Genomic DNA, 21406 nt, shown 5'->3' on the forward strand with positions numbered 1-21406 from the left:
TTGACTTCATTGGAGAAATTTCAAATGAGTCTATTGGAGGGCATTCATGGATACTTTTTTCTACTAACTATTTTACAAAATGGGTAGAGGCAATTCCTACTAGGAATACAACAAGAAAAGTGGAGACCAAATTCATATTGAATAATATTATTATTACATTTGGATGCCCACAAAAAATTGTTATTGATAATGCCATGTGCTTCACATCAAATGAGTATAATTATTTTTGCAAGAAGTATGGAATTACTGATTCCACATCATCATCTTATCATCCATAAGGTAATGATGAAGTTGAATCCAACAACAATTGTTTTCTCAAGATTATTAAAAGGATTTTAGGAGATAATAAGAAAGCTTGGGATTCCAAATTACCTTTGGCTTTATAGGTAGACAAAGTAATGATGAAAAATGCTATTGGTTATGCACCCTTTGATCTAGTGTATGGTATTCAAGCAAGATTGCCTAAAAATAATCTTAATGATATGTATAAATTCATCCAAGTCTATGATGAAGAGATTATTGATGACATGAAACTAAGAATGGATGACATTCTATAGCTAAATGAAATAAGGAGGGATACTTCTTGTTGGATATAATTTTTCAATTGTGTGTTGTCTTTGATGTTACACAAATTTCATATCAGTTATCAAATAGAGTCTACCAAGCTCAGTTGGTTAGCAAAGAAAATTCTAGATTCTACCGAGAGTTCTTGAAAATACTCTTTGGAAATAGTTTCTACCAAGCTCACTCAGGTGATAAAGGTTTCTATGGAAAAATTAAGTTTCTGCCAAGCTCACAAGGTCAATGAAGAAATTCAATGCTTATCGAGATCACTTGGTCTCCAAAGGATTTTGCAAAGTTTGCAGTGTTCACCAAGCTATAGTTGGTTAACACTGGAAATTATTTCTAGAGCAGTGTTTACCGAGCAGGGTTGGCTAATGAAGGATTTCATTATTTTGAGAAATAAAGTTTAATTGTTCCATGTAATAATTATAGCCAACTGATGTAATGATTTTTGAAAATTGCAACTTATAAATGAGCTGACTTGACAATTTGTAAGATATAAATAAAAGGTCAAGTTGTAAATTCTAAAGTATAGATGAATGAATGAGGGAGCATGCAAGTGAGTTGATTGTGTGAAGAGGAAAGTGTGAGCTAATTTTGAAGAAGGATCAGATATCCTTGAGGAGCAACAAAGTTGTATTTGATCATATAGGATCTAGTGAAGTAGAACAAAGATCTGTATCAGAAAAGTTCAATTGCATCTCATTCAGGTCACTTCATTGTTACTTTCTCATAATTGTAGTAGTGATTTCTAAATCTCTTAATAGAGTTGGTCTAACAACCATTTTGTAAATCCTCTAACAAGGTGATAGTTCTATTTGAATTGTTCTAAAAACCTCTAACAAGGCCACTCCTAGCATTGTGATTAAATCGTCTAATAGGGTAACACCTAACAGTGTATTTGGTAACCTTTAACAAGGTTGGATCCTAACAGGGCTCACTACAGAAGAGTGAAAATTAGTAGCTAGTTACTTGTTGGTTTTTCCCATATTAGGTTTCCACATTAAATTTGGTGTCTCTTGTGTTCAAGTTATTTTCTTTTATGCATTCATGTTAATAACTATGAATGCTTAAAATATATAGTACATCTAGCGAGTTATAACATTTTTTTGTGTGGCTATCAAGTAACTGTAGTTACTAGTTTTTAAGACATCTAAGGGATCTGTAGATTTGTTTTTGTGGTAACTAATTCACCCTCCCTCTCAATTACTCGATCTATATTTCCAAAAAATGGTATCAGAGCTTTTGGTGCTTGCAAGAAGGATTTCAAGGATCTAAGCTAAAGATCAAGATGTCTTAGAAGAGGGAAATTCCAAGGCTTAATAGGGATAATTTTTCATCATGGCAAGGTCTCATAAGACTCCATTTGGCTTCCATTGGAGATACAAGATTAAAATACCTTGATGAAGCATGTGTAACTCCTTCTGGTACATTATCTATTAATGACATTGCTGAGAAGAAGACTCATAACACCATGATGATAGATATTACATCCACCCTAAGCTATGAAGAATTTGATGATATCAAGGACTACAAAACTACCTTTTCTATGTGGAACAAGATGAAGAAAATCTATGGAGGGGATGATAATGTGAGGAGAGCCAAAGAAAAAACTTTAAGAGGACAATTTGATTAGATGAGGATGATAGAGGATGAAAACATTGCCAAGTATGTTGAAAGAGTCAAAGCAAGTATCAATGCAATCAAAGCTTCTAGAGGAGATATCAAAGAGGAAAGAATTGTAAGTAAAGTTCTTAGAACATTACTTACTATTTATGCAATTAAAGTTTTTGCAATTTAGGAAAGAAGATGTGAAGCAAATCATAAGATAAATTTAGAGGCCATAGTAGGAAGATTGACTACATTTGAGCTAGATAACTATGACAACTATGTTCCAGCTTGCAAGAACATTGAATCATTATTTGAAGCCAAGCTTTCACTCAAAGAAAGGGGAAAAAAGATAAAGGATTCTCAGTCAAAAAGTGAAGAAGAATCAGAACAGAGTTCTGACAGTGATCTTGAGGTGGTTGAAGTTCTACTAGCAAGGAAATATTCTAGAGGCAAAGGAAAATACTAAGGTAAAGTTTCTCTAATCTATTTTTCATGTAAGGAAATTGGTCATACTACTGCAAGGTGCCAAAACAAGCAAAACAAGGATAAGAAGAAAGGTCACAAGTGTAATGGCAAGAAAGACTTCAAATAATTCAAAGTAAATAGTAAGAAAACATGTTTCATGGCTAAGGATTCTAGGAATTCTGACAATAGTGAGGATGAAATTGTTTACATTGCTATAAAAGATGAATCTGATAATGATGAGGAAGATATGATGGCACTTATCTCTCATGTGAGCAAAAATGATACATAGATCATAGAAAGTGGTTGTTCACATCATATGACTACTGATAAAACTATGTTTGAACATATTGAAGACTGTGATGGTGGTAGTGTGAGGTTTGAAAATAATTAACCTTGTTGCATAAAAGGAAGAGGAAGAATCTCACTAACCAAAGAGCTTGTATGTGATAATGCCTATTGGGTTGAAGGACTAAATCACAATCTGTTGAGTGTGGCACAACTACTCAATAATGGATTCAAAGTGGAATTCATGCATGGAAAAAAAAAACTACTAGATGACAAAGAGCTCAACAGATCAGGCATATAGACAAAAGGTAACTTCTTCTATCTTAAACTTGGTGAATGTTCATGTTTTATTGCTTAAGTTGAAGAAAGTTGGTTATGGCATAGAAGGTTATGTCATGTGAACTTTGATAATCTGCTGAAAATAAGAAAATTTAGGAAAGTAAGAGGCATTCCTAGTATAAAGAAACCTAAGGTTGGTCTATGCAAGAATCTTTAGATTTGTAAGATGGGAAAGACTTGCTATAAAAGTAAGAACTATCAATCTAAAGAAGTTTTGGAAATTGTGCATACTGATTTGTGTGGATCTACTGGAATTGAGAGCTATATTGGAGAAAAGTTCTACATTCTTTTTGTTGATGATTACTCTAGAATAATGACTATCATGTATCTAAGAGAGAAGTTAGAAGCATTTGAGAAGTTCAAATGGTATTTGGCCAAAGTAGAAAAGAAAATATGGAAAAGACTGAAATTCTTGAGATTAGACAGAGGTGGTGAATTCATCTCCCATGAATTCAATAACTTTTGCATTGAAAGAGGAATCAAAAGATAGGTATCAACCCTTGGAACTCTTGAGCTTAATGGAAAAGTTGAAAGGAGAAATAGATCTATCATGAACTATGCAAGAACTTTAATGATTGAAAAGAACATTGCTATCAAATACTAGAAGGAAGCTATTAGCACTACAGTTCATAACTTGAACTAAGTACAGCTAAAGAAGGACTCATTCAAAACCCCCTATGAGTTATGGTATAGCCATAAACCCAATGTAAGTTACCTAAAATTATTTGGAAGCAAATGTTATATCTTGAAAGAATATAGAAAAGGAAAATTTGATGTGAAGGGTGATGGAGGTATATTTTTGGGATATTCTTGCAAGAGTAAGGCATATAGATGTTTGAATTTGTCTACTCACAAAGTCATAGAAAGCACACTTATGAAAGTTGATGAGTTTTCATGAAGGACTAAAGAAAAAAGAAAAAAGGAACCAAAAGATTATAGGAGATTTTTTTTCATTGAACCTAATATAGTGCCTAATACATCTATCAATCAGGAAACTTCTACTCATAAGTCCTTAGTCATTAAGTCGCAAGAAGTCCAAACTGATTTGTAGGAACCCTAGTCACATTCAGATGCTACTGAGCCAATGCCTATCATGTTTACATAATCCAAGCAATAGTCAAATCAACTAGAGCCAAAATTTGAAACTAAAATTGAAGATAGTGGAACTTGGTCAAAAGGTAAGAAACCTATATTGGCCAAGTATGTCAGGAGACATCATTCACTAGATCAGATCATTTGAGAAAAATTTGAAGGTACTATGACAAGAAGCTAAGAGGTACTTGTTTACTTGTTGATTTTGAACCTAGAAATGTTAAAGATGCATTAGAAAATGAAAGTTGGATTGAAGCTATGAATGGAGAAATAGAGCAAATAGAGAAGAACAAAACATGAACTCTTGTACCTAGGCCTAAAGATAATAATGTGATTGGAACTAAGTGGGTATTTAGAAATAAGTTGAATGAAGATGGTAAGGTATCAAGAAACAAAGCTAGACTAGTATGTAAAGGCTACTCTCAAGAAGAAGGAATAGACTATGGATAGACTTTTTCTCCTATTGCAAGAATAGAAGGTGTCAGGACCTTACTTGCATATGCTGCATACAAAGGATTTAAGGTATATCAGATGGATGTCAAATTTTCATTTCTCAATGGTATTCTAGATGAAGAAGACTACATTGACAAACCTAAAGGTTTTGTTGATCCAAACAAAAGAGACATGGTCTACAAATTACACAAAGCATTGTATGGTCTAAAACAAACTCCTAGAGCATGGTATGAAAGATTGCATAACTATCTTATTTAGATTTGTTTTCAAAGAACTAATGATAATAGTAGCTTGTATATCAAGGAAGGACTAGATAACAAGATTTTTTTGGCAGAAATATTTGTGGATGACACTTTTTTTTATAGGAAATGATGATTTATGCAAAGAATTTTTTGAGAAAATGAACAAGGAATTTGAGATGTCAATATTTGGTGAGATCAAATTCTTTGTTTTTTTTCAAATTTAGTAGAGTAAGAATCGTATCTACATCACTCAGTCTAAAGACATTAAGGAGATACTCAAAAAGTTTGGTATGGAAGATTGTAAACCAATTGGGACTCCCATGTGTATTGGACTAAATCTTACCAAGGATAATGAGGTAGATCAAACCTTATATAGATCAATGATTGGAAAGATGCAGTATGTAGTTCATATAAGACTAGATATTGCTCTTGCAGTTGGTATTGTAGAAAGATTTTCAGCAAAACCAAGAGAAAATCACATGATGGCAATCAAAAGGATCATGCGATACTTGAAAGGCACTAAAAATTATGGATTATGGTACAAATTTGGAGGTAATCTGGACAACAATGTGTTTACTGATGTAGATTGGAAAGGAAACATTGATGACAAAAAGAGTACAGGTGGAGTAGCATTCTTTCTTGGAAGAAGGTTGGTTTCTTGGACAAGTAAAAAGAAAAATTGTACATCCCAATCTACAACAAAAGTAGAGTATGCTGCTATAGAAGTAAACTATTCTAATATTGTTTGATTCAAACAATTATTGGAAGGCATGAAGTTGGAGATCAAAGAACCTATTGTTATGTTTTGTGACAATACAAGTGCAATCAACATATCTAACAGTCTAGTGATGCAATAAAAAACCAAGAACATTGCAATAAAGTAGCACTTTGTCAAAGAATTGATGAAGGATAAGGAGATTAGATTGGAATATGCCCATAGAAATGAATAAATTGCTGACATATTCACCAAAAAAATTACCTAAGGATGCATTCTTATATCTAAGAGGTAAGTTAGGAGTCATTCCCCTATCTAAGGCTCACTAAAATAAAGTTTTAGTGATGCATCAATAGGAACCAAGTTGAAGATCTTTTCAATTGATGCAACATAGTCATGGGAACATTAAATATGAATCAGTACTTAAGGTACATTGCTACTCATTTGGCTTGTGTTTTCTTTGGCATTTTTTGTCAAAGAGGGAGAGTATACTGTCATATCTTTCTAAAATTTGAATTTGTTTGTGGAGAGTTTTCTATTTGAAAAGAAGCTATGTAATTCCTTCATGAAGGGAGATTACTTTATTAGAAGAGTTTCTGGTATAAAATCTAAGAGGGAGAAATATTATGTTGGAAAAAACTTGCTTTCAAATTTCATCTGCTATGACATGTTTTGTTGTCGTCAATGCCAAAGAGGTAGATTGTTGGATACAATTGTTCAATTATGTGTTGTCTTTGATGTTACAAAAATGTCATATCAGTTATCAGACAGAGTCTACAAAGATTAGTTGGTCAACAAAGCAAATTCTAGAGTCTATCGTGCATTCCTAAAAATACTTTGTGGAAATAGTTTCTGCCAAGACCACTCAGGTGACAAAGGTTTCTGTTGCAGAAGTCAGTTTCTACTAAGCACACAAGTTTAGTGAAGGAAATTCTGTGTTTATCAATTTCACTCAATCTCCAAAGGATTTTATAGAGTTTACAGTGTTCACCAAGCTTCAGTTGGTTAACACTAGAAATCATTTCTGGAGTAGTGTTTACCGAGCAAGGTCAGTCAATGAAGGATTTCATTGTTTTGGGAAATAAAGTTAACTTGTTTCATGTAATAATTGTAGTTGATTGATGTAATGATTATTCATAATTGCAACTTATAAATGAGCCAACTTGACAATTTGTAAGGTATAAATAAAAGGTCAAGTTGTGAATTGTAAAGTATGGATGAATGAATGAGTAAGCATGCAAGTGAGTTGATTGTGTGAAGAGGAAAGTGTGAGTGAATTTTGAAGAAGGATCAAATATTCTTGAGGAGTAGCAAAGTTGTATTCAATTAGATAGGAACTAGTGAAGCATAATAGAGATTTGTATCAACAAAGTTTAGTTGCATCTGATATAGGTCACTTCATTGTTACTTTCTCACAATTGTAGTAGTGATTTCTAAATCTCTTAATAGATTTGGTCTAATAGCCATTTTGTAAATCCTCTAACAAGGTAATAGTTCTATTTTAATTGTTCTAAAGTCCTCTAGCAAGGCCACCCCTAGTAGGGTGATTAAATCCTCTAACAAGTTCACACCTAATAGTGTATTTTGTAACCTTTAATAGAGTTGGCTCCTAACAAGGCTCACTTTAGAAGAGTGAAAATCAATAGCTAGTTACTTTGTGCTTTTTCTCATATTGGGTTTCAACGTTAAATATGGTATCTCTTGTGTTCATGTTATTTTATTTTATGCATCGATGTTAATAACTGTGAATTCTTAAAGCATACAATACATCTACTGAGTTACAAAAAATTTCTGTGTGGCTACCGAGTGACTGCAGTAACTAGTTTTTAAGACATCTAAGGGATCCGTGGATTTTTTTTTGTGGTAACTAATTCACCCCCCCCTCTCAATTATTATATCTATATTTCCAACACTTCTATCCAAAATAAAAAGCTTTAGGTACAGATGAAATATCTCTATGACAGAGAAACATTTGATAGGAAGTTCCAGTAGAAAGAGTTAGTGTTATTATCAAATGCTAGACCTAAAGACAAGGGAAAACATGGAAAATTTGATGCCATCTAGATTGGTCCTTATCAAATCTATGGTAGCAAAAGTGATGATTCTTATTACATTAGTGAGCTTTTGGTGATATTATTGAGCTGCTAATTCATGGATAGTTCTTGAAGAGGTATTTTTGCTAAAAGATACTTCTTTTTCCATGAAAAATGTTTTTTCCTTATAATTTTTTGTAAATTTTTGTATAGTTTTCTCCCTATTTGTTGTTCCTACTTAGTTGGGTGTTCTATCTAAAAAAATTGTCATGTGTTTCATGTGTATAGTCTCCTTTTGCCAAAAATTCTACATTCTTGCATGGATGCAAGTTATCCATCATCCCTAGATAGAGCCATTACTAGCTTGTATTTTCACATCCAAAAAATTATTGCATTTTATAGTGAAAATCAAGTTGATTCATTGAAATTAAGGGTTGTGTATGTTAGTCTCAAAATGGTTTTGACATTTGAGTGCTAACACACTGAACTATTTTCTACATTGGAGCCAAGCACACTATGTATGTCGAGCCACAACATGAGCCGAGTCAGGAAATCCAATAGGTGTTGAGTGATCTTCAGGTGTCGAGCAGCCTTTAGGTGCCGAGTGAAGATCAGGTGCCGAGTGAAGATCAAGTGTCGAATGACTTTAGGTGTTGAGCATTATACAAGTGCCGAGTGATATTTGAGTGCCAAGTCACAGATGATGTCAAGCAATACAAGAATGCAACTAAAGTCAAGTAAGTCAGTTTGTTATAAGTCTCAAGCATTAGGAATCAGTAAGTGTTGAGTAACACAGAATGTACATATGAGTTTGTAACTTTACTAATTCAAATGTAAACCATTTTCATGGCTGACATATGACGAATCTCGAAGGATTAAAATGATAAGATCAAATCTTTTGTATTTCCTATGCAATCTACATGTAGCCAATAAGAAATGGAAAAGGCATGCAACCAATAATACAAGTGCAAGAAATGAGTGGGAAACAAAGATTCAATATGGATCGTAGATCCACATCTAACCTTAAGTCTTCAAATATCTTTATAAGGAAGACTAAATCTCATTATATGTGTGAATGGACAAAGGTGTGTAAGGGAAACTATTTCAAAGTGAAGAATATCAGATCTCAGAGGATCAAGATCAGAGAAAGTAGATCAAGTGCTTGTATTTAGAAATCAAAGGATTATAAGCTATCAGGTTTATTATACCTAATACTCTCTAGCAACTGTATTAGAAAAGAAAACCTATGGTGATAGGTTAGCTTAACAGCTATTTTGTAGATCCTTTAAATAGGTGATTAAATCCTTTAATAGGGTAACACTTCATGTAAAGTGTTTGTAAATCCTTTAACTAGGTCACTATTAATACAGTGTAAAGCTTTTAATAGGGTAGATCATCAGAAGTGGTCAAACATTATTGCTACGGTAATTTTGTGGGTATCATCCCCACCCGAGTTTTACCTTCTTATTCCTAGAGAGTTTTTGGGTTACCAAAATTTCAAGTGTTATGTGGTGATGCACATGTGTTTTTCATAATTGCTTAATGTTGATATGCATGCATGTACATTTCAATATTATGTTATTAAGGATTTGTGAAAAATAGGTTAAAAGCTAGTACTTCTAATTTAGCCCCCACCCTCCTCCCCCACCCCCCCCTCTTAGAAGAATTCTTTCCATTAAGATATTTCAAAAATTGGTATCAGAGCTGCAAGGTTCTCACAAGGAGAAATCTAACAACTTGGAGAAAAAGATCTGAATATGGAAGTCTCCAAACTTGGGAAGATTATTGACAATCAAGTGATTGATGTGCAACTGGCTATACACAAAGTAGAGGAGGCAAGGGAGGAACTAAGAAAATCCTTGAAAAGAGGAAAGGATATAACAATAGCTAAAAATGATATAAACTACAAGGAGATAGATACCACAAAACTATTTGTCAATGGATACACTAAAGAGTTTGATGCAGCAATAGCAGAACTGATGGAGAAAAACAAAGTTCAAACAAATGAGATAAGATCTCTCAAGATGGAACATGAATCATAGGCCATAATGTTATGTGAAATCACTGAACAAAAGAAAAGAGTAGTTGAGGATAGAGTCATGATGGAAGATGACAAAAGAAATCTTGCAAACAGAGTTGAAGAAAAGTGTATTGAATTAACAAGGGTCTCAAACATGCAAATGGATACACTTGCCCAAATAATTAACCTTCATCATGAACTCAATATGAAATACATTGAGATCTCTACTTTGAAGATGTAGAATGAACAACTGTAGAATGAATTGAATAGAGAAAAAAAGGTAGCAGAGAATCTAAACAAGTTAAGTGAAGCCATCAAATACTTTGAACAATTGATGAAATTTCCAAGATCAGCCCATGATACATCAGGACTTGGATACAATAGCACTGAAATTTTGGAATCATCAAAGAATATTGAGCAAAAAGGTGACAAAGGTAAGGATTCTAAAACCATTTGTCATTATTGTAATAAAAAGGGGCATATTGCTAATATCTGCAAGAGTAGAAGATTCAATCAGCAAAACACACCCAAGAATAAGAGTTATTGTCACAAGTGCAACATACAAGGACATGTGACACAAGATTAAAAATCCAAAGTCACAAGGACACAAATATTTGATGGACATTATCATAATTGTAAGAAGTATGGACATAGAGCATTTGAATGCAGATCAAAGCCTATGTGGACATCAAATCAACCAACAGAAATAAAAAGAAATGAAAGTCAGTACCATTGGGATTACAACACCAGGTATAGTTGTCATTATTGTCAGGAATATGGACATATACCCTAGAACTACATAAGAACACATTTTAAAGGGAACTATAAAAGATGGTTGAACCAAACCACATGTTTTAGTTGCCTAAAAACTGGTCATATCAGCAAAAACTATCCTACAAGGTCAAAGGCACCAAAGATTGAAGTAAACAAGGGCAAAGAAAAGATTGATGTGGAACACATAAGAATAGACATGAAGAAAACATGGCAGAAAAAGAATGAATCAAGTTGATCCAATGAAAGGGTCACTTCACCCACAAGGTCAAGTGATCATTTCTCATTCAATTAAACACAAGAAAGAGCCTACAAGGCTGATACATATAAGGTAGTATCATACATTAGCCCTAAACCATGAAGAAGCAATGCAAAGTTTAAATGTGCATGAAACGAGATGCCAAGACAAAAACTTTAAATGAAGATGCCGAGATATCTTTGGATGCCGAGTAAAACTCTAATACATGCCGAGTTCCTAACATCGATCTAGTTGATAGCTAATGTCAAGTTGAGTAACTCCTATGAAAGCTGAGTAAAGTGGAAATGTAGTGCAAGCTGAGTAATGTCAAAAATATTTCAGAAGCCAAGTTTTTAGTTGAGCATTTAATGCAATGGAAATAGGGTATATTATCATGATTTCAATCATTTTTCTTCATCACGATCAAGAAGCAAAGAAGATAAAGAGATCATAGTGACTTTATAATAGAAAATTCAGCATTCCAAGCAGATTACAACCTCTTACAATGCATTTTCATTGATCTTACAGTATTTTCATTTGTGTCGAGCTGCACAATTTCATATTTCTATGTAAAGGAAACCTTAGTTTGCATAAATGGCTTCGAGTTCTAAGAAAACCTAGGACAATGAATCATTTGAAGTCCAACTTGTATCTAATAAGGTTAGGAAGCTTGATTTTCACCCTATCCCTAAAGTTGCATACAAGAATGATCCTATCAGAGCCCTTTCTTGCATACCCCCAAATGTTGTTATGGTTCAGGATGTAAGGAGATGCTATAATTGCAAGATAGGAGCCATAGGAGACATGGAAATAAGAGAAGTGTATGTGAAGCTGTGTGTCGATGGAGTCTTGAAAGATGAATACAAAATTTTTGAAAAGAAGGGTTTAACACGAGTTTTGAGTTTTCCTATTGTATTTAAAACTGAATGGATTAGACTTGTGTTGACCAGAATTCATGATGGTAGTCTATGGTTAGAAGATGTCCCAGTCAAGATCACAAAAAGAATCATTCATAAGGTAACTGGATATCCTACCCTAGATTAGTTCAAAACCTTAAGAAGTGAATCCAAGGAGGTTATTGAAAAGAACATAGGTGCTTAGTGGAACAAAAGAGGAATGACAATTCACACCATTCAGGATCCTCTAATTGAGTTTGCTATTAGATTTATTGCCCACAAATTCTATCAATCCAGTAGACTCAATAGTGTGCCATGTATTGCAGTAGATGTAGGCTACAAACTGGTGAAAAAGGATCATACTTATGATCTTGCAGAAGTGCAACTACAACATATTAATGAAAACCTAGCTACCATAAGAAGGACAAAGGGTGCATAATGCAAATTTGGAGCAATTCTGGTTTGTGTATTCTTTTATGTTCAGAATGAATTTCCCTCTTTTGGAAAAGTTACATGGAGAAGTGATAGAACTATCATATCCAAAATTAATGAATATATAGAACAAATGGGAGGCAATTTTGATACCCTGATGACAAGCCATTTTGAGAATTTCAAGAAATCCATGAAGCAAAGGGTGAGAATACCAGTTTCCTTAGTGGAAAAAAATATTAATGATATATGCTTCTTAGTTGATATTGACTTCACCTATATCCAAGAAGCAATTCCAAGGGTGAGATGGCTAAGGCCATTTCGTTATGAGATCAACATAGATGAAGCATCTGTAGCCATAACTACATTATTGGTAGAAGAGACAGATAAGATTACCCCGCACTTTGGCACTTATGATGTGGTAAGGTCAAAGATAAATATGGAATTAAAAATAGCCTCCACGTTGAAGAAGAAAGATAAATTGATGAAGAAAATTAAGAAGAAATTTGGTGAAAGAATAGAGGCTGAAGTAGAAGAAGAAGACAATGATGACAATGATGATGATGAGGATGAACAAGAGCAAGGCCCAATGGGATTAACTCAAGGCCTACGTGAAGACAAGGAGGAAGGTGCTAAGGAAGAAGAAGCCAAGGAAGCACCAACCCAAGCTGAGCCAAAGAAGAGAAAGGCAACATAACAACCTCCAGCTTAGTCCACACCAAAGAAAACTGCCATGCCATCACCCCAAAAGCCAACAACTAGAGATGCAACAAAGGCCTCCACACAAAAAGCTAAAGAGAAAGCCACAAAGAAGAAAACAATCAAGAAGACATAGGAAGAGCCAAGGAAAAGAAGAAAATATGTGGCTCAACCTGATACTGATGAAGAAGATCAATCTGAAAAGGTAAGCCATTTTTTAGTTGATACATTATGTAAAAAGATTGGAAATGGAGACTTAAGCAACATAAATAAAGTTGATTTTAATAAATTCACTAAAGATGAACAAAATAGAATAGAAGAATCAGTTTATGGAATCATGGCACAGTTCAAGTATACTCCTCTTGAACTAGATGGACAATTGCCAAATGAACTATCTAAAATTGTAGAAGATAGATGGCATTTTTGTTTGAAAATGGAGAAGGAGATGAGAGAATTAACCCTAGCAAGCATACTGCCTGATTTGAATAAGGAGCAAATAGAGAAAGCAATCAAAAGGCATAATACTATGTTTACACCTAAGTACAGGGCATTCTTCATTCTCCAATACAAAATGGAAGAAATTGTACAAAAAACAACAAAATCATGGAAGAACTTGTACAAAAAGATTGAGGATTTTCTTGAAGAAGAATACAAGGAAGAAGCTACTGCTCCACTAGAAGAAAGAAGAAAAAGGAGAGAAGAGAAGACAAAAGTAGAGCAAGGTAGAGAAGAAAAGAAGGAAGAAGAAAAGAAATAAGAAGAAGAAAAGAAGGAAGAAGAAAAGAAAGAAACAAAGGAGGAGACACAAAAGAAAGATGAAATGGCAACAACTAATCACGAGCAACAACAAGACCAAAGTGTGCAAGACACACAATTGCCACCTACTAGCCCTCCTCATGTACCAATCACACTTGTAGAAACTATAACAATACAAGATGTTCCTGGCACTTCTACTCAGAACATCAATCCATTAACTGTAGAGGATCTATAAAGAATCCTTGACCAATCCATGCAACAAGCAAGATTATGTATAGATCTAGTATTGGTCAGAATGGATAAATTACAAAAACTAGTAGAAAACATAGTTAGAGATAAGGTGAATCCACAAGAACTACCTTCCATCATCTCTATAGCTACTATTGGTCAACTTCAAATGCCAATAGTTGTTTCATCAGGCATAGTTGACACCACTGTATAGAAGCCAAGTGCAGTAGGAGACATAGGAACAAAACAAATAGGACAGACTATTACATCTAATCCTATAGCACAAACTCAAGGTGCACTTCCTAAAATTACAATAATTATTCAAGGTAGACAGTTGGAGGAGAAAATAGAGGAAACCCCTAAAGAGAAGGAGGCAATACAAACATTGATAAATTTGCCTACATTGAGGACTCCTTCACAATAGCTACTACAAATATCTACACCAGGATCAAGTTCTACAAAAGTTGCAAGGGTACTTCACTATGGAGACCTTGAACTAGATGAGGAGATAGTCATACCAAGTTATGACTCAAAAAAATAAACATTGATCAAATCAATGAGGTGCAGGAAGCATTAAATAGAAGAAAGAGGCAAGAGATACTCAGGAAGGAGTATCAACAAAAACAAACATTACATGAAATTAAAGACATCTTTATGGATGCCTTTAGTATTCAGGCACCAGATGAGTCAAAGCATATAATGGAACAATTGATAGATATTATTGACCAGGTGACAAATGCAGACCAAGAGACAAATGCAAAACTTATGGAATGGTCTAAAAGAAAATTTCAAGGGAAAGTTAATGAGAAAATATCTAGTGAAATAGCACTTTCACAGGTTAAATTGGAAAAGGTAATAGACAAAGTAAAAAAAGGTACTTGAGAATATATTCTCATTGTACAAAAAGTTGTGTGACTTTTCATACTTCACATAGGAGGCACGCCAAAAGATAATGAGCCTGGAGAGGAATTTGAATGTTTCAAGCATGCAGCTACCAAAAGATCCAGCTCAAGGTGAGTCACACTCAAAAAGAAATAGCTATATTAATAGCAGAAAAGGCCACCATCAAGGAAAAGCTAATATAGCTCCAATCCTCCATTACCCCTCATTTAGAAGTACTCCATAAAGAATAGGTCTATGCTGAAACTGTTCTCAAGAAATATCCTAATCTTTCTACTTCAAAAGGACTTATTCACCTAGCTACCGAGACTGCCATCCAACACAAGTCAATGGAAATTTCTTTGCACAATTAGGATGCAGATCTCAGGATGATCATGGAGGTAAACAACACATTTTTGGCAAAATAATGTCTTAACCCTTAAAACCCTTTGACATAAGTGTAAAAAAGGGGGAGACAAGATGAAAGGGGAAGACAAGATGAATGAGGGAGACAAAGAGATAAGTTAATAGGGGGAGACAAGAGAAAAAGGGAGCATGATATACAACATCAATTTTGGTTAGCAGAATGGCACAATCAACTCAAGGGGAGTTTCAATACTTTTTGAGGTATATATTATAAATTACAAAATTTTGATCAAGGTTTTAAAACCTCTCTATATACCAAGCAGATTAGTGAATGTACTCATAAGGTTAGTTAAATGTTTTTGTCACTCATGTCAAAGGGGGAGATTATTAGTCTGAAAATGATTTTGACATTTGAGTGCCAACACACTTAACCATTTTCTACATTGGAGACGAGCACACTATGTATTTCGAGCCACAACATGAGCCAAGTTAGGAAATCCAATAGGTGCCAAGTGATCTCAAAGTGCCGAGTAGCCTTCAGGTGCCAAGTGAAGATCAGGTGCTAACTAAAGATCAAGTGCCAAATGACTTTAGGTGCTGAGCATTATACAAGTGTCGAGTGATATTTGAGTGCCAAGTCATAGATGATGTCGAGCAATACAAGAATACAATAGAAGTTGAGTAAGCCAGTTTGTTATAAGTGTCGAGCATCAAGAATCAGTAAGTGCCGAATAACATAGAATGTACATATGAGTTTGTAACTTTACTAATTTAGATGTAAACAATTTTCATGGCCAACATATGATGAATCTCAAAGGATTAAAATGATAAGATCAAATCTTTTGTATTTCCTATGCAATCTACATGTAGCCAATAAGAAATGGAGAAGGCATGCAACCAATAATACAAGTGCAAGAAATGCATGAGAAATAGAGATTCAATATGGATCGTAGATCCACATCTAACCCTAAGTCTTCGAATGTCTTTATAAGGAAGACTAAATCTCATCGTATGTGTGAATGGACGAAGGTGTTTAAGGGAAACTATTTCAGAGTGAAGAGTATCAGATCTTAGAGGATTAAGATCAGAGAACGTAGATCAAGTGCCTATATTTAGCAATCAAAGGATTGTAAGCTATTAGGTTTATTATACCTAATACTCTCTAGTAACTGTATTAGAAAAGAAACCCTATGGTGATAGGTTAGCTTAACAACTATTTTGTAGATCCTTTAAATAGGTGATTAAATCCTTTAACAAGGTAACACTTCATGTAAAGTGTTTGTAAATCCTTTAACCAGGTCATTATTGATATAGTGTAAAGCCTTTAATAGGGCAGATCATCAGAAGTGGTCAAACATTATTGCTGCAGTAATTTTGTGGGTATCATCCCCAACCCAGTTTTACCTTCTTATTCTTGGAGGGTTTCCGGGTTACCAAAATTTCAAGTGTTATGTGGTGATGCACATGTGTTTTTCATAATTGCTTAATGTTGATATGCATGCATGTACATTTCAATATTATGTTATTAAGGATTTGTGAAAAATAGGTTAAAAGCTAGTACTTTTGATTCACCCCCCCCCCCCTCTCCGAACCATTCTTTCCATTAAGATATTTCAATAGTTTATTTCAATTTTGTTTACCCTAAATAAAAGCCTCTAATTTCAAGTTAGCCTAATATTATTTGTGCCCTTAGTTTTTCAAAGTAGGGTTGCATTTGTTTATTTATTAAAAATATGTGAGAAGTTCTTGCCTTTAGAAAATCTTTATTTTAAAATCTTTGTGTAAGTCTTTTAAAAATATTTTCCCAAAAATTTTTACCATAGCCACCTTTTCTCTAACCATGGTTTTAACCATGAGTAAACCTACATAGTGTTCCTTTGAAAGTTTGTAACCTTTAATGTTTTAAGTCTTAACCATTGATTGTGAGAAGATCAATGAGCATCACTTTCTTGCAATTTGAAACTAGTCAACCTTTAGAGAAAACAAGAAAGTGATAATTTGACACATGAATTTTGTGATGTTAGCTCCTTTGTGGGATGCAAAAGGTAGACTTATCAAAATAGTTAGGCAGTTATCATACACTTATCATAACATGGTGGTAATTTAGTGCTTTTTCATTGGATGTAATGGGTGACTAGACTAAACTAAAGAGGATCTATTACACCCTCGATCATCTTCACATTGATGGATGTCACTTTCCCACTTTATGGAAGTGCACAAGTTTTTGAAAATATGAGAATTAACAACAATTTGACTTGTAGCCATGTGGGGTCATCTTTTCTAGAGGTTGTTAGGAGGTGTTGACATGGAATGTATGCCAAATGCTTTATGATTATTTGCTGAGGAGTATTGTGTGTATGATGAGTTAGAGGTTGATTATTTAGTGGGCCCAAAATATTAAAGGAAAGTGAAATCATAACTAAGGTTTATCATGATTGTAGATTTTTTGGAGATCAATGATCATTTGTTACTTACTTTTTGAAACTACTCAAACTTTAGGGAATGTGGGGAAGCAACATTTTGATGTGTGGCTAGTTTCACGAAAGGGTAATGTAGTCATTTTTAAAAAAGCTAAGTTGTCTGATTTATGAAGATCAACCATTTGATTTTAATTTCCTTAGTGTGACATGAATAATACATTTGGAACATTAATTTTGATCATGTTGTTTCATGTGAAATCAAATTTCTAATAAGGTTTCCAATTTTTCATTATTAAACACCAAGGTTGTAGAATTTTCATACATTGGAAATATCCAAATCTTAAGGTGCATTTTTTGAGGGTTTCAAGTTGCTGCTAACAATTTCTTTAGTGGAAAAATTAGGAAAATTAGGTGAGCACCAAAGCTTCTAGTTAATTAAAAAATCATAATTTCAGTAAGATAATATTTTTAGTATGCCTCCACGAAGAGACTTCCAAGGAAAGGTAGATTACTAGCAAAGGGTTGTACATGATGATTTCTTAGAACAACTACCATAGTCCACAAACTAACTTTCTAGGGGGAAGGAATTCATACCTAGATACCCTAGGTTATTGGTCAGTGAGGGTTTCCATGATAGGAAAAATTGGCTAAGGGATGATCAGACGTCAATTGAATGTTTAGAGTTATTGTAGAAATGGTTTTCCAAAATCAGACTTGATACCCTTCTATGGAATGTATGGGAATTTGACATTGGAAAATTGATTGTACCAAGGGTTTTATTTTATGATGAATTACTTATTATAATTTCAAAGAAATATGATCTGATAACTAGGATAGTGAATTTTTTTTTTGATGAAGATCCTTTTAGGGTTTCACCAAAATTGATTACGCAAGTTTTTAAATTAAACCCTAGCTCCATACAATGCACGAAGAGATAGATATGGAATATTTACAAGCTAGTTATGATACATAGAGGGTATATTTGAGGGGAGGACCATTGCAAGAATATTTTTTCAAGATAGGGTCACTGTCGTTAGTAACTACTTCTACTCAAGAGCCATTGCAGAAGAAATTTTTCATTCTTAGGGCTCAAGCATTATATTTTTCACTTTGAAAAATTCTTGGAATGGTTGAATACTATCATATTCAAGGCTCCCTTTTCTTATTATTTCTCAAACACTTCAATATGGTATGAGCTTTGTCTTTTATTTTTCCACATACTTAGCAAAAGACATTCATAGTGGGTTGGTGGTACAAGAACACACCTAGGATATGTCCTATGTTTGAAATATTTTTGGCTTGTACTTGACTCTAGCCAAGTCAAGATCATAGGTTAGTTTTATTTTAGACCTTAGAAGGTCATTTGCATTGTTGGCTAGGTGAGTTAGTCATTAGGACTAAGGTCACACAAATAACCTTTGTTAGTTGTTACTTCAATTTCTTAGGTGTATAGAGGAAATAGTGAGTTTGAGTCTTTAAATGTGTCCTAACACATAGAATAGGTGAAAAATATTCTTTAAGGTTATTTATGTGGTTTATGTTTCATCCTACAGAGGTTAGAGGTCCTAGAAAAAATGATTGTGGTATAAATGCAACAATGCCAAATATTGTGAAAAAATTGTTATGCAACTTGGCTACCTTGGATCCCCTAAGTATGGGGAGTGGTTTATCCACTAAGATTACCTTTAAAATATGGGAAATGTATCTAATACTTATTGAAGGCTCAATTTCGAGTCGGGAGGTTAGATTGCAAGAAGATTTTGTGAATAGAATAGTGATTGTGGCTATGATTAGTGTCTAGATTGAGAATTTTCATCTTCTATGGTTTTATATGGATTGAAAGAATTGATATAATGATTTTATAGTGATCCTCGATTAGTTTAGAGACTTTTTCATTTAGTAAGAAAGTTTTTTTGAGTTAATCTTGTAGCTAGGGGAAAATTAGTTTAGTTTTGATAGTGTGCTAGTTTTAAGAAGACAATTTTTTCTTTCATGGCTCCCACTTAAGATTCAATGAAACTTTGAAAATGGGGATGAATATTAGATTGGAGCAATTTTAAATGATGTATAGAAAGGTAGGAGTCTAGGGAAGTCATTCTACTATTTTAAACTCAAGCCCTACATGAGCTAAGAATGCACAGTTAGAGGTTTGATAGTGCTTAATCCGATGGTTATGTGCAGGAAATTAAAGTGTTGTATGGAAAAGGTATAGTTCTAGGAAGGGGTTAGTTTTATCTTGATATATACTAATCATTGAGGTCATATCAATCCCTTTGAATGGGTTTCCAAAAAAATTTGTAGCCCAGACGTAGGAAATAGGTCTTTTAGCCTTATTAGACCTATATAATAGGAAACATTTGTATGGACAACATAGGAGTCTGAGAACTATACAATCTTTTAGGAAATCCAAAAGAGTTCTCAATTATGGAGTTTTTTTACTAGGTTGTTTTGAGAGTTTTCACAAGAAAGAGGAATTAGTCAATTCTAAGGGCTAATTGGAACTAAGCCTAATTAGACTTCTTAGAGATAAAACCTTGGAATCGATAAGGGAGAAGTTTAAAGATGTTTCTAAATGGACTCAAATACAAGCCAATGGAGTGACCTCATGTTAATGGATGACTCTACAATGAAGGATGAAGTTTGTATGCAATTTGCACTTAGATCTCTCTAATTGTGTGTGGAGAAGATTATTAAATTAGAGTCTTAGTCATATGATCATAAGTACAAAAGATTAACCTCTTGGACAGGAGTTTGGATTAGTGCTAGTTAATCACCTAAGCCAATCAAGGACCTAGGTGGACTAGGCACCTCAAAAATACAAGCTAGTCTCTTGATGAGTAGCACAAGAACCCCTTGGAACAGTCACACCATATTGGTATTAGAGCTTGGTTTTGATCAAGCTTGTAGTGGATGTTTTAGTCTACTAAATTAGTGGGAGAGAATACACCAAGTGGAGAAAAAGAACACAACACCATGGTGGCTAAAATTAAATTAGACAAGAAGGTTGAAGAACTGATGTAGGAGAATCCTAGGTGTAAGAGCATTCTTGCATCACCGATAAATATTTTCTTTTCAATCTTTTATCTTTTAATAAGGACTAGTAGGCAGGGTGGTTACTATTTATGTGAACTTGCTATTTTTAGTAGTTTTTTTTATATGAGCTTGGAATGTCTTCATTTTCTATGGGAAGGATCATTTTAGAGTTATAAGCATACCATAAAAATCTCATTTCTCTAGCTTAAGTATTAGAGAAGTTATTTCAGATTTTTGGTGGAAAAAATTGTACAAAAATCTTTAGCCTCACCATTGGAGGCCTTAGAGTTCCTAGATTAGGTTTGAACACTTGATAGAAGGGTTCTTGCATGGCTCCAAGCCTCTAGATCAAGAGTTGGCATTTCTAAAAAGTGGTTATTATAGCCAATCAGAGCAACGATTCAAGAGTTATGGCCTTCCAAAGTTGGGCTACCCAAAATATCTAAAATAATTGTCAAAGATGTATTTGAATGAATCTATATGTATTCTTAGGGTCTTTAAGCCCTAGGTATTAAGTTTCATTTTATAGAAGCTTCCCAAGTAGTATAAAATTATCTATTTAAGAAAGACCTTAACATTGTCTAGGACAACTTTGGGTGATAGTTCATAGCTTGTCTTGTGGATTATTGTAATGAAGTTGCCTATGTGGGTTATCATACTATACGTATGGATTCTATAATACCACATTTGCAGTACAAATAACAATTCCATATTTTTTTCTCACATTTGCTATGGTTTCTTTGTTTCTGTTATGAGTTTATGGTATTAAGGGGAGCAACCTTCATCAAGTGCTATCAGAGGTAGAGTTCTTGAGTGTGTGGATAGATCACCAATTGTGAGGTAATTTGTACTAGGGTTTTATTAGAAGCACG

This window comes from Cupressus sempervirens, chromosome 3, assembly GCF_028749045.1.
Source record: "Cupressus sempervirens isolate cs-2001-9-10 chromosome 3, ASM2874904v1, whole genome shotgun sequence".
Classification (NCBI taxonomy): domain Eukaryota; kingdom Viridiplantae; phylum Streptophyta; class Pinopsida; order Cupressales; family Cupressaceae; genus Cupressus; species Cupressus sempervirens.